This window comes from Mytilus edulis, chromosome 13 (assembly GCF_963676685.1).
Source record: "Mytilus edulis chromosome 13, xbMytEdul2.2, whole genome shotgun sequence".
In the NCBI taxonomy this organism is placed as follows: domain Eukaryota; kingdom Metazoa; phylum Mollusca; class Bivalvia; order Mytilida; family Mytilidae; genus Mytilus; species Mytilus edulis.
The window spans coordinates 32,158,660-32,173,884 of NC_092356.1; the positions used below are offsets into that span (position 1 = coordinate 32,158,660).

Here is a 15,225-nt window from a genome sequence, read left to right on the forward strand (position 1 = left end):
AAACAGAAAAACCTCTCCGTTGACAAAATTTTAATTCCTTTAACTTGTTTCAGCAATCCATTGACATAAAGTATAGATGTCCGCATTTATAATTCGTCTAAAGTATGCACTTTACATGTAATACACAATAAGATTGACATACAAAAGATGGCAATTATTTTCAAAAGGATAGTTTTAATCATTGTGAGATCAAACAAGCAACAAATGAAGGCAGTTATTTGTGTGTTACTTACAATATCTTCAGAGCCGTTAATCCGTTAAAAACATTAACATCAAGAATTCCAATTTGGTTGTTTTGCAGCCACCTGTAATATGATATTTATTAAACGTATTTCTGCATCAAATATTCAATATTCATCAATAAAAACATAAGTACCTACGAAGAAAGGACCATTGGATGTGAAGTATATCTATTTGAAAATTTGGTTGTTATGTTGCATATAGTACTTTATTTGACCTAAGTAACATATATGGGATTCAAGCGTCACTGATGATTCTTTTGTAGACGAAACGCGCGTCTGACACAACTATAAATCAATCCTGGTTTCTATGATGAGTTTATTTACAACAACTTGGTCGATGCGAATTTGTATCCCCCAGGGTTTCACCAGCCTAGTAGTCGGCGCTTTTATGTTACTATGACTTGTCATTAATATGGTAACAATTATAAATTAACTGTTTACAAAACTTTGAATTTGTGGTCCTATATGCTTTTGAACTTAGTACTTTATTTGGCCTTTGTAAATTTGTTGATTCAAGCTTTTATAATGAGTTTTTTGTAGACGAGACACGCACGTCTTGCGCAAATAAAAAAAATCAATCCTGGTATGAGTTTATATTTACATACTTCTAGTAACAGACGTTTATCTACCCTAAATAGCTTATATTTATCAATATCCTGCCGTTCTAATTCAGTAGAAATTAACGATATCATTGCCACAGTTTTGAAATTTTAAGTAAAAGATTTTCAGTTCAGCATTTTTCAACTTCCAAACTTTAATATTTGCAATGCATGTTCTTTACATGGAATATAATTGATTATATAGATAGAACACATTACAAGAAAGTAAGAATGCAGATGACCTTATACTGTCATGTCAATACTTATTAATTTTATCTTAGAAACAGTAGAAAGTTAAAACAAAACAAAATGTGTACGTTTATGTTATCAGTGGAGACAGTTTTTATGAAAACAAACATATATGCATATTTTTTTGGCATACAGAAGCTTCAAATAATCTTTATTTTAGACCAAAACACAGGAATTTTAAAAGTCTAAAAAGCAAATGTTTTTATTGTCTTCAAAATAGATCTATTAATTAAAATGTAGAAATATACAGCAACAGATCGAATTTTTTTTTCTCCTTTTTTCATTTTTTTTTCAATTTTGATCAGAATGATGTCTTCTCTGCACATGTAAATATATCAGAAACAGAAACAGATAAACACCGCCGTTGAAAAAATTCCTATTCCATGAACTTTCTTCATCAAACCAATAACATACACATGATACAATCTAACGGTCCTTTTAGTATTCATTTAAATTGTTCATTTTACAAGGAATACAATATCTGAAAACAACCCAATTATTTTCTAAATATCGTTTAAATCATTGCCATCGTATACAGTAAAATATAGATTTGGTGTTACTTACAGTCTCTTCAGAGCCGACAATCCTTGGAATAAATGGACGTCAAGTGTTGCAATTTTGTTGTTACTCAGGCCCCTGTGAAACAATATTATTTTAAAAATGTTTTTACATACAATGTTCAACGTTTATCAATACACACAAAATTACCTATGAAAATAAATCATTTGGAGTTGTAGTGTATCTATTTGAAAACTACATACATACATACACACAGTTATTATACAAAAACTACCTATCACTGAAGTATGAGTCATCTGATTTCTGCAAATAATAAAAAAAGAAGAGAAAAAGTAAGAGAACATATAACTATCGATACTTTTGTTGGATGAAGTTACTTGAAGTTACTTAAAATGTATATTGAACCGTCAAATCTCATTTCGCCTCAAGCGTTGAAAGTTTATTGCTGGATATTAAACCTACAAAAGTACATATTTGAAACGTAATTCTGCTTGAATTTGTCATATCACTCAATGCATACATATTTACCTTCATATTGAAGAACAATGGCAACGTGCTAGTTCTTAACGTTACTATATTTATTTTCTTGAAATTGGTACAGTCAACATGTAATACAAAACTATATGAACACACATTAATTAATATAAGTTGGAATATATATATGTTTTCAAAAAGATAAGTTAAATCATTGAAATAGCACAACTAAAACATATGAAGGCAAACGATATTTTTGTTGGATGACGTTACTTGTAGTTACTTTAAATGTATATTGAACCGTCAAATATCAAGCGTTGAAAGTTTATTGTTGGATATTAAACCTACAAAAATACTTATTTGAAACGTAATTCTGCTTGAATTGTCATATCACTCAATGCATACATACATTTTGTATTTACCTTCATATTGAAGAACAATGGCATCGTGATATATCTGCGTGAAAAATGATTTAAAAATTGCATAAAAATTAAAAGATGTTTTTAAAACAATAAATTGTTTTTCATGTATGAATGGAATGATACATGTTTCACATTTTAAGGCGTACAAACACGTCTGGTCTTTACACAATTTTATTGAATACCATTTTCTTAGTGACGATAAAGTACAACAGGAACTTTGATACTAGTGACCCTGTACTTAGTTTCTTATTACCTCAAATATTATAAACATCATTTCATCATCTCCATTTCGAGTTGTAATAAGGTGAAATTACACGGAGAGCTGTATTAACAGACATTTATTTCAAAATGCTGCTTTCAGAAATATCATTTTTTTAAATTCAGTTACCAAAGTTGTCCATACTTACACAATTAAGGCCTACCTTCATATATTATATTTGTCACAACAGTTTCCTTGTGTGTTTGGTTATCAAATGATTGTTTTCTGGGAAGTGATATTCCTCTAAACATGATTTGATTTCCTCATTATTAGTAACTCACAAAGTAATTGGACAAATAGAATACTGTTGTAGAACTGTGACGAAAAAGTAAAGATTTGAGTTTCATAAAAAGTTTAACTCTACACATACTCAATGTTAATTTGTATTTGTTTTTTTATTATGAAGAAGGAAAAAAAAGGAAAAAATGCACAATATTTTTGTCGAAAGAAGCTTATTGTAGTTGTTATGTTTCTGGTCTGTGGCTCCGTTCGTCCGTGCGTCCATCCGTTCAGGTTAAAGTTTTTGGTCAAGGTAGTTTTTGATGAAGCTGCCAAGTCCAATCAACTTGAAACTTAGTAGACTTGTTGCTTATGATATGATCTTTCTAATTTTAAAGCCAAATTAGACTTTTGACCCCAATTTCACGGTCCACTGAACATAGAAAATGAAAGTGGGAGTTTCAGGTTAAAGTTTTGGTCAAAGTAGTTTTTGGTGAAGCTGAAGTCGAATCAACTTGAAACTTAGTAAACTTGTTGCTTATGATATAATCTTTTTAATTTTGAAGCCAAATTAGACTTTTGACCCCAATTTCACGGTCCACTAAACTTAGAAAATGAAAGTGAGAGTTTCAGGTTAAAGTTTTTGGTCAAGGTAGTTAACTTGACACAATTATGTCTGAAGTAAAACAAATTCAACTTACTCAAAAAAAACAATATACAGACCACTGAAAACATAATGCCAGCTGTTAATGAAAATTTTAACAAATTAAAAACCAATGTTTATGAAAAAGGAGATTTTGTAACTCTCAAATTAGACTCATTGGAGGGAAAGTGTAAAGAAATACAATGTATAGTTAAGAAAACAACACACATAATGAAGAAATACAACAAAAGCAGATACATGTACATGTAGAAAAGAATGAGCATAATAATAGAAATCATAATGCACATACTACTGAAAATCATGTTAAGCAAGATACAAGCCGTGTTAAATCCATGAATGAGTCAAAACGGGACGAAAAGAGGTTAAATTCTAAAGAAAACAACAATGAAGTAAAATTTTGGCTGGTAGGATCTTCTATTGTTAAAGACATGAATGCGAAAAAAATCATAAGATATCAGTCCGCAAAGATTACTACACTAAGAGACAAGACTTTAAAAGGGGCAATTGAATTTCTTGAAACTGGAAAATTGAAAGCTGATAATATCGCATATCAAGTCGGATCAAATGACTTAGACGAGAAGTCTGCAGAAGAAGTTGTAAATGATATGAAAAAATTGGTATTGGCCACACAAAGATTAGTGCCGGGCTCAAATATTATAATTATCTTACCTAGATACTATAAAAATTACAAGCACACTGAAGACTATAAAGTTAAAAGGTTAGATTGCAATGCATTATTGGAAAAGCTATGCACAGAATTTAACCTAAAATTTGTACGTCATAGAAACCTAACACAAACTAACTTCAGTGATGGCATTCATTTAGATGTATATGCAGGAATCGGAATGTATGTAAGAAATTTGAAAAGCATTGTAAGTCCTCTTTTGGGAGTCGTAAATCCACAATATACCGAAAGTAGACAGAGTAATTGGAGAAATCAGCAACATGAGCGTCATTACACATTTAATAGAAATCCGTGGGACAACCATCATGACCATTCCTCTCAGTGGCAAGACAAATTCACAAACAATAACTTCAATGACTACCAACAAACAAGTCGTCGTAATTCAGACATGAATCTCAAGTGACTACGTTTGGCTCTTGAAGGCTTGCACTATTAAAATGTGTTGGTTACTGACCATGGGTACCATGGTGTACTGTTAATTGTTATCATTAAAATGTTTTCATTATTATTCTTATAAATAGCATTTTGTGTTTATGATTGGATAAAAAACAATGAAAGTCTTCTAAATAAGAGTAGAAAGTTCTGTGAAACAGTTTTTGTTTTGTTTCTTATTTTGAAATTTGTTCTCATTATCCCTAAAAAAATTAAAATATGAAAGATTTCATGTACCATGTATATATACCATGTTATTTTTTTCAAGTATGTTGGTATATATTTACTGAAAGGGGAAAAACATAAATAAATTATGTTTTCTTAAATTTTAATTGAATGTTAATGAGGGGTTAAAGAGAAAATATCCCTTTGTCTAGTTAATTTTGTTTGTTCTACATATTATTTCATAGTTTAAATTTTCCTAAATGTAGCATCAAAGAAAAAAACAAACAATAAAGGAAAAAAAGAGTAAATATTAAATGTGAAAATTCTCCATCTGGGGAAAATTTGAGTTACTTCCCTTTGCCCAATAAATTTTATAGATCTATATCTTGCTTTACACCAGAAATTGATTTTGAAATGAAAACAAATTTGTCGATTGGTAGTTGGAATATTCAGGGCCTGGGAGGTAAATTAGAAGATGACTATTTTTTATCTAGTCTTAAATATGACATAAGTATTTTCATGGAAACTTGGAAGGGTGCTGATTCTAGTACAAACATTGTAAATTTTAATTATGTACAGAAATCTAGAAAAAAGAAATTAAGATCCAAAAGATACAGTGGAGGTATAATTGTATATTATAAATCTACCTTACATAAAGGTATATCTGAAGTTTTAAATGTAACAAAATCTGACAACAGGCTATGGTTAAAGCTTGATAAATTTTTCTTTGGTTTAAAAAAAGATATATTTGTGTGTGTATGTTATATTCAACCATTGTCATCTACATTCTTTAATGATGACTTTATATTACTTGAAAATGAAAGCTGTCATTCAAAGGTAATATTCTTATTATTGGAGATCTTAACGCTAGAGTCAGTAATCATTTAGATTTTATTTCTGATGAAAATAATATTCATGATGATCTTTTAAATTTATTGCCAGATGACTATCTGGGTGATTCACATATATATAGAAATTCTTTAGAAAAAGTATTAAATCCTCATGCAAAACAACTAATTGATCTATGTATTACCTCCAGGCTCAGAATACTGAATGGTAGATTTGTAGGAGATCTTTTTGGTAATGTAACTTGTTATAAGCATAATGGTTCAAGCACTGTTGACTATGCCTTGTCTGACATGGATTTGATGTCCTCTATCGAATATTTTTATATTGGCGAACCAACATATTTGTCAGATCATGTCCCTATATATGTTATACTGAAATGTAATATATGTCACACAGAACATAAAAGTCATAAAAGCTTTACTCAGATAGGAGTGAAATATAGATGGGAGAATACATCAAGAGACAAAATGATTGAAGTACTAGGGGAAAATTTTATTAAACAACAAATGAGAGATTTTGAAGACTCACAGTTTGAACAAACTTTTTTCAGGAATTGACAAGGCAACTTCTGATATAAAAAATATTTTTGAGAGCCTAGCAAATAAATCATGTAAAATTGTAAGATATAAAAAAGTTAAACAAAAAATACTAAACAGAAAACCATGGGTTGACCATGAAGTACGTGATCTTAAAAAAACTATTAAAGCAAAAGGAGCTAAACTGAGACGAGAACCATTTAATTTAGAGCTAAAATGTAAATTTTTTACACATGCTAAAATTAGTAAAGAGAAAGAAAATTATATTTAATAAGAACTTATATGAAACATTAACAAATTTGCAAGAAAATGACCCAAAAAAATATTGGGAACTCCTTAAAAAATTAAAAAATGATCTTGTTTAGTGTCTTCATTTTTTAATTTTTTAAGGAGTTCCCAATATTCTATGCATCAAAACCATCATGTATTATTTGTGAAGTTAATGCGGAATATTTATCAACAAGGTCTTGGTACCTTCCGATGAACTCTTTTTTTAGAAAAAGAACGCGATGTTCTTTGACATACCCCTGGTTCATCAACTTTCTACTCAGACACTGATGATGTTTTACAAAGTTTGAGTAGCAGCTGCAAGCTCTTGAATATCGAATAAGTTGGGAAATATATATCCCATATGCAGGTGAACAAGTAAGAAAACCTATCGCACTCGATTAGAATTAGAATGTTGTCGTATCATAGCGATGTTTGTACATACATGTTGTATATGACCCTAAAATGACTATTTAGACATGTTAGAAGAAATAATTTTTTCACATAAATGATAACATTTGTATTTTATATTTTTTCTTTTAAACGGCACCAATTAGTATGATTTAACTGATTGATGCAAAATATTATATTGACGTTCGGCCAAAAATCCTTAAACAAATCTAATGTTTGTATATTTTAACCTCCTTATCGATCATAAATTCTAATACAATCAGAATTTTCTAAGTTACCATATTCACAATACCTTCAGCGTAATCAATGTTGGTAAACATTAATTCGCATTTTCTGGCCTCAATACTCAAACCCTTTTTAAATCATATTAATCTCGACCAGAGTTATGGTTACGTAATTTAGTTTCAAAATGATGCAGAAATATATACACTTTTTTTAGGGGAAATTAAAAAAAAGATTCTTAAAGAAATAAAGTGCTGTTCATTATATTGCATTCTCAAATACTTGTGTAACTTTGAAAAAAGAAACCGAAAACGCAACGGTGGTAGAATATGTAGAACATATGGGAACTTTGTAATATGCGTCGTTTTCTGATACCATCAAAATAGCATAACGTTTTTCTGCATTACATTTTATTTGCCATATTCGAGAATAAAAAAGTGGGACAAGTCTAGCATATCCGTTTGTAATGTGGTTGATATATGGCAATCATACTGACAGATTTAAAAAAAATAATGTATAGTTATTATTGAGCTTTGGCAGCTCACATTGTCATTATAAGATAAACACATGTAATATATCTGCCTTTAAATCTATAAAAATCTAGATTAGTTTAACACAGATTTATCGCATTATTAGTAATGAATGTTAATACAATAATTCCATGGCTGTTTGATAACAGTGTTAGCAGATTTCGAGTATGGTCTTTTGACGTATATGACCTATCACCTCATTAAAAAAGTTTCATAGTCAATCAATACCGATGGTTGGAAGTATGACGTAGTTGTATTCATGCATACATTAGCCTTTAAAGGGTGCTGTCACAATGTTTTCAGTTCAGCTACTTAAGAATTTCATACATTTCGTCACGCTTATATTGTATTTGGCATAGGTAGCAATACACAATTAGGAGTTTAGTTTCGCATTTTGGCCCCAGTGGATTTTTCAAATATGAAAGTTATTGTGTAATAAAATCAATTTTTAGACAGCTGCGTGCTAATTTAGCCTTTAAAGGTGGTTTATAAGATCATCAATAATATTTTTTACATGTCTTATTGGCTTTTTTCTGTTTGACTCTCCGTACTTTCATAGCTAGACCAGCCATCGGTTCAGAAATTAATGTAATGTTTACAAACACTTTTTTCTACACGAAGTTTTTGACGCAAATTTACCAAAAAATTAGACGAAAGACATATGATTTGCAATGGATTAACTGAAAAGTTTATGAAAACAGCTTCAGAAAAGGTATTACTTCAAGCGATTGAAGTTCTACTTTTAGCCAAATTTTGGGGAAATATATGACATCTTTTCCCCCCTTTTTTGGATATAAAATATATGGAAGATTCTGATTACAAACATATGCAGATATATTACACAAAAAGTAAGCTTAATATTGCAAGAAAGCAACGAAAAGGGGATGGACAAATTTATGAGAGCAAATTTTGATATTTTGTCCTAACTGTTTATTGCTACCACAACCATTTCTGTTTTATTGTTTTTTTCAGATTAAGGGCATCCGATACAGTTTCAATGGAGTTAACTCTTGGCGCGACGTTAAGCGTTTGAATTCCCGCAAAACCTTTCTTTTCGCAGGACGTAATGCGTGTAATTTTCCGTAAAAAGAAACGTATTGTGGATTTTACGATGCTCCAATTTCTAATTCTAATGCTAACTTCTACACCATTAATATTAGTGAATTTGATTCTAACAGGATAACAGTCTAATAAAATCATAAGAAATAAAACACATTACTGTTTCTGTGAGATTTTCAAAAAAATATCTTATAGTGAGCGTTACTGAGCAATCTCAAGACGACTGACCATTTTGGTCTTACTAATATAATGCATGCCAATTATCATTTTTATTATCATTTATCATCTATGATTTTGTCCGGATCGATGTTCCGTCATTTTATTACAGCACAGAAAACCAATGATATTTTAAAGCTAATACCGAAAATTTAGGTACACGAAGAAGTAAACTTCCTAAGTGAACAATTTATTCAATTTATTTATGTTAAAAAAAATAATGGTATGCCGCTAATATTAACAATATACAACTTTAATAAAAGAACAAAGTTCCTATTTCCTCCACATAGCACGTATTTTATCTAACAAAAGGAAATAGCCAACGACATTTTTATACGCCCGTAAAAACATTGACAGGATGTATTATGGTATACAAATTAAATTTAATGTCCGATGTCCATCTGTCTGTCGTAATTTTGGTACAGCATATTTATACCTCACGCAACGAAGTTGCGGAGGGTATAATGTTTTGACCCGTCCGTCTGTCTGTCTGTCAGTCCGTCAGTTGTTTCTTGTCATCGCAACTCCTCTCAAACCACACATCAGAATTTCATGAAACCTTTTTGGATAGTAAGGACATACGTAGGTGTGCATATCGACAGGAAATTACATTTTTTTTTCTAGGAGTTACGCCCCTTTGAACTTATTTGCTTCAATGATACTACTGCAAGTTTATGAAAAAAGGGGGGTTTTCACATGTCGCGCCGTATCTCAGAAACTATTTATAATTATTGCATAAAATTTCACAAACTTGTTAGTTAATTATTCTTAAGATCTGTATACTTTTTCGTGATGATTCTTTAATTCATTTTTTAATTCTTGAATTTTTATTGAGCTTCAATTTGATATCACAGAATACAGGTTGTGATATAAACTTCATTTTGAGCAAGAATAAGGAATGAGTCAGGATATACTTAGCATGACTTCCTGTACAATCCCATGTTGTTTTAAAAACATATATTATGTTTTTGTCATAAGACGACGGGCGTATCATGCGCTAGTAGTGCAGCTGTTTATTTTGTTCTTTTTTTTTTTTACAAATAAATGAGAAATGACGGAATGATGCAATATCAAATATAATTGATATTTCTAAATGGCATAATTCTTTTAAAGAATAGTTGATATGCACTGATTTTCGAACGTGTCCATACGATATCAGTTTTATAGAAATTTGGCAAGAATTGTACACGTGAAAAACCTAATTAATCAGAAGGACCGGAAGGACAGACAAAGGAATGAACATGCGATATGTAATGTTCCCCGCAATGCGTCTCGCTGTGGTGAAAAAACATTATCATATATAGTTATTTACAAATAAAATTACGCAATGAGAGAAGTATTTGGATTTTAATCGGTGCTCGCCACCCTCTCTTCCCCCCCCCCCTAAACAGCTTTAAAAACTGAGGAGAAAGAATATAACAGTACAATATTAAAAGTTATTTGCTTTGAAATCGTAATTTAGGTGGGTATAGAGTGGAAAGTTAGGAGAAGAATAAAAACAAACCCATAGCTGATAATATGGTAATATGTCCAGTCCTCTCGTTATTAATCCAATTGTTTTTGCCAAATCAAAAATTTCAAAATTATGGTGTAGTTTCTCTGTCTTCACAATGAAGATTCTCCTTTATAAGATTTTGTTTTTGTTTTCTGACAACATAAAAAAGAAGATGTGGTATAATTTCCAATGAGACAACTCTCCAAAAGAGTTAAATATGACACAGAAATTAACAACTATAGGTCACCGTATGGTCTTTAGCAATGAGCAAAGCCCATACCGCATAGTCAGCTATAAAAACTGTGATCTTTAAAACTGTTTAGGAGCCTCCCAATTTTATTCAATTGTAACCATTGACCCGAATAAAAGTTAGATTTTATGAATTAATGTGAAATTCTAAAAAGTGATTAAAACGTGAACAAAAGGATTTTAAGGAGTATTGTAATGAAACAGCAGACCACAAAACAAAACAAAAAACAACATCGAGAGGTCAACATATCGTATTTATAAATTTATACACGAGTGTGTTCAGTACATGTACATGTATGTCAAGTTCTAAATGGCCCAGTCTTTAATTTTAAAAGCTGTAAAAAATATCAACAGTCCGTAATAACTTTTCTTGAGATTTTTCCCTCTTAGACCACACATAAAGAGATGTATTTAAGATTCACATGATTTTATTTCCGAAAACAATATTACAAATTTTTAGGTAGCTCTTTACAAGTAATATTTATACATCTCAAAAATGTCGCCGGTAATTTGCAGAGATAACGTCGAAATTGTCTTGCAACGACGTCGTGCACTTTAGCGCTAACGTTGAGGTTACAAAGGGGGGACGCAATTTTTAGGATAAATCGCATTTATCATAGAATCCAGCACGGTGACATATATTTTTTATTTGAGATTTGGAGAAAGCATGACAAAATGCAGTTTATGCAGAAAAATGATAAAAATGACATTTTCAGAAACAGTTTATTTCCATATTTTTAGGTTTAGAAAAATGCCATTTTGAGCACCTGGTCCGCAATGTCAAGCAAGGCTTGAACAATTGTATAGTCATTCGTGTTGGTATTGATTTTTTCACTTATTGTCACTTATCACAGCTTCAGAATGAACCCGATCTTAATAATTTACGACGAAGAATATTTGCTCCAAAAATTTTATAACGTTGCCTAAATTTTTTACAAAATTGCCCAAATCCCCAATTTTCAGCCTCAATTTTCTCGAAAACAAGCACGGTGACCTATGTTTTATTTTGTGTTTTATTTTACAACTCGTCAAGGCCTATAACATATTTCAAAATTATAAAAATGACATTATATCGAGAAACTGTATCGGATGCCCTTAAGATACTATCACAGAACTGTAAATGGCCGACATTCAATTCAGCATCATATCAACTTCCGATCTTTATCAGAATAAGAATTGTATCGTTTTATTTTGATATTTCTAAATGCATGTGGTTTTTTTAAAATACCAAATCCAGTTAATTATTATTAGATAGGGCATATGACAAGAAAGTTAAAAAATCAGATGACCTGAAGGGGGTAGACCTTGGTAACACCAAATTTTTCCTCTCGTTTAATTTACCTTATATTTACATCATTGAAAAGGTAGGGGTGCATGCATCATCTGGCAAGTTTTAAGGAAATTCACCGTTTCATTTTATGTTAGGGTTTATTGAATATGACCAGTTTTGGGGTACCTTAAAAAAACGGTCGAAAACATTAGTAGGTAACAATTATTGAGTGTTTTTGCATATGTTGGCATTAGAAATACCCCTGACTGTTTAATTGCATAAAAGAAACATATTTTGAAGTAAATCTGAAAAATCATGGTAAAACAAATAGCCTGAATGTAAAACAAACGGTTTTTAATAATTGATACGGCGAAAAGTCTGGCCAGCTGGGATAACACATTTTTTTTTCAATATAGCCAAAATAAAGTTTTGTCGTTTAATTCCTGTTAAAAATTGTTTGAACATTTATTGGATATTAATCTTTAAATTAAAAAAAACCTATCGAATTTGTCCGTTTATAATTTTAAAATGTTTCAACAAGTTGGCTAACAAGGCACACGAAAAAAGTAGAAATTTGGGATAAAAATTCAGTTTCCCCTTGCAAAACCTCCTACAGACTGTCATTGCATTCTTTTAATACTTAATAGTCAAAGGAGTACTGTCCTAATGCTAATTACAATTACAATGTTATAAGGAAAAACAGTAATAATCAGTATGGGACGAGTATCCTTGGGACGAGTTGACATGATTTTTTATTACAACTATTTGTTGGTTTCTCTCCCAGACTACAAAATACCACTATCATCAATAGCAGACGCTTTTAGAATTCACTGTTTTGACAGTCTGTCACTATCTAAGTACTATCTTTGTGTTAATGTAGATTACCTATCAGCATAAGCTTGTACTAGGATTGATGTTCAGATCATATCTTCTAGAATATAGCTTTTTATATTGGAAAAAATAAAAACAAACACAAACAGTAAGTACAAACTTTGCATCAATGAGTTAGCACTAAAACCATATTAATTCATTCTTTAATTCATATGTTCAAATCGAATTTCCCAAAACTTCCAAGATTTTTTTCTAAACGATGCCACAAGGTACTTTAGTCAATATACAAGTTGCTTCAGAACACCCCAGACTCAGGTCATTGGTGTTTTTTTTAAGCATTTCATGGTAATTTTCTACCTTTTTATCGACATCACTAAAAAAGATGTTCTTTAGTTAAATGTTTAGTGTTGTCAAACATATACAGCTGACTGGATTTGTCTGCATCATTCTCACAACCAAATGTAAACAACATAAATGCTTGATCACTGTTTAATTTACTGCTTTATTAAAACGCACTAATGACTTTTAATACATGTGTAAGAGTTGTCTCCCATATACCAGGTCTAGCCCCTTTAACTGTCTGGTCAATTATATTTATTATTTAAAAAAAAAAGTACAAAGTTTAATCAACTCCAAATGTATATGAATAGTGCAGATGACTACAATATCTATTCAGTAGCTTTATATAATCTTTTATTTATAATTTTAGGGCAAAATACAAAAATGTTAAATTGATAAATTCCAAAAGGCAAATATTTTTGTTGTTCTAATAATATATACTACTAGTAAAACAGTAAAATATATAGCAACAGATCAAATATGATATTTCTCTTTCTTGTGATTTTGTTTCAGTTTTGATAAGAATTCTGTTACTCTGATCCTGTATTATATTGTTCGAAACAGAAACAGAGAAACCTCATAGTTGACAAATTTCCCTTGAAATAGTTTTATGACGTGCAACCATCTTGGATTGTACAATCGCTGTACAAAATTGGTCTAGTTATTTGCGAAATATCTGCAATTTATTAGTTAGGCTATTTATTTATATAAAGAAAACTTGTTGCATTATTCCAAATATCTAAAAAAAGTATTAAATATTTGTGCTTTTATTATCAATTTTTTAACTTAGCCATTTAAGGGGAGAAAACTCTTGAATTGAAAGAACACATTTATACTGGTGTGATAGGGATTTTTTAAAATTTTTTACTTGTCGCTAGCAAACAAGTTCTTCAACGTTTTTTATTTCAATCCTGGTATCAATGATAAGTTTATATATAACAACTTACAGACGTTTATCTAGCACACATAGCTTATATTAATCAACGTTCTGCCTTTCTAGTTCAGTAGAAATTAACGATAGAATTACCGCATGAGATGCAGTTTTGGAACTTTAAATGAACGATTTTCAGTTCAGCATTATATCAACTTCCGATATTTATCATAATCATAATTGTTTTGTAATTATTGGATATTTGTATATACATGTTTTTTAGTTGATTTAGTTGATTTTATAGATAGAACACATAAGAAGAAAGGCAGAATTCAGATGACCTTATACTGTCATGTCAACTTGTATTAATCATATCTTTGAAACGGTAGGAAATTAAATCAAAACAAATTTGTACGTTTCAATTATGAGTGGAGACGATTTTTCACGCTTTAAAATATATTCAGTTAAGTAGCTTAAAATGATCTTTATTTATGAGCAAAACACAAGAATTCCAAAAGTCCAACAAGCAAATATTTTTATTGTTCTGGAAATATATTTTACTAATGAAATGTACAAATGTATAGTAACAGATCGATATTTTTTTCTCTCTTTTTTTAAATTTTGATAATAATAATGTAATCCCTGTATCTGTAAATTTATCCACCTAAACAGAAACAGGTAAACAACGCCGTTGCCAAATTCCTATTCCCTTAACATGTTTCATCAAATCAATAACATACAATATAAAGGTTTATTTTATTATACGTTTAAATTGTACATTTTACAAGGAATACAATATCTGAAAAAAGACAATTCTTTTCATAAAGATCGTTTAAATCATTGCCATAGCATGCAATAAAATACATTTTTTGTTGAATCAAATTACTTACAATGTCTTCAGAGCCGACAATCTTTTGAAAAGATGGACGTCAAGTGTTGCAATTTTGTTGTAACTTAGGTCCCTGTAAAATAATATTTCTTTAAAAGTATTTCTGCATACAATGTTCAAAGTTTATTCAGAAATTTCCAGTACCTAAGAAAAATAGACCATTTATTGTTGTAGTATATCGATTTGAAAAACTGGTTGTTATGTTGTATACATACATACAGACAGTTATTATACAAAAAATGCTCAAGAATGACTTAACTGA

General features: G+C 30.2%; 2 protein-coding genes across 2 annotated transcripts in view; one reads left to right on the forward strand and one right to left on the reverse strand.

The window, feature by feature from the left end:
- Window positions 1-1,720, reverse strand: part of LOC139499998 (uncharacterized) — a 45,156-nt gene extending 43,436 nt beyond the window's left edge. Inside the window, exon 1 of the mRNA XM_071288688.1 lies at window positions 1,655-1,720. The gene's annotated coding sequence lies outside the window, so the exon portion shown is untranslated. The remainder of the gene's footprint in view (window positions 1-1,654) is intronic.
- The window catches only part of LOC139499993 (serine/threonine-protein kinase mTOR-like), a 427,410-nt gene that overhangs the window by 183,557 nt on the left and 228,628 nt on the right, over window positions 1-15,225 (forward strand). The gene's annotated exons all lie outside the window — the stretch shown is intronic.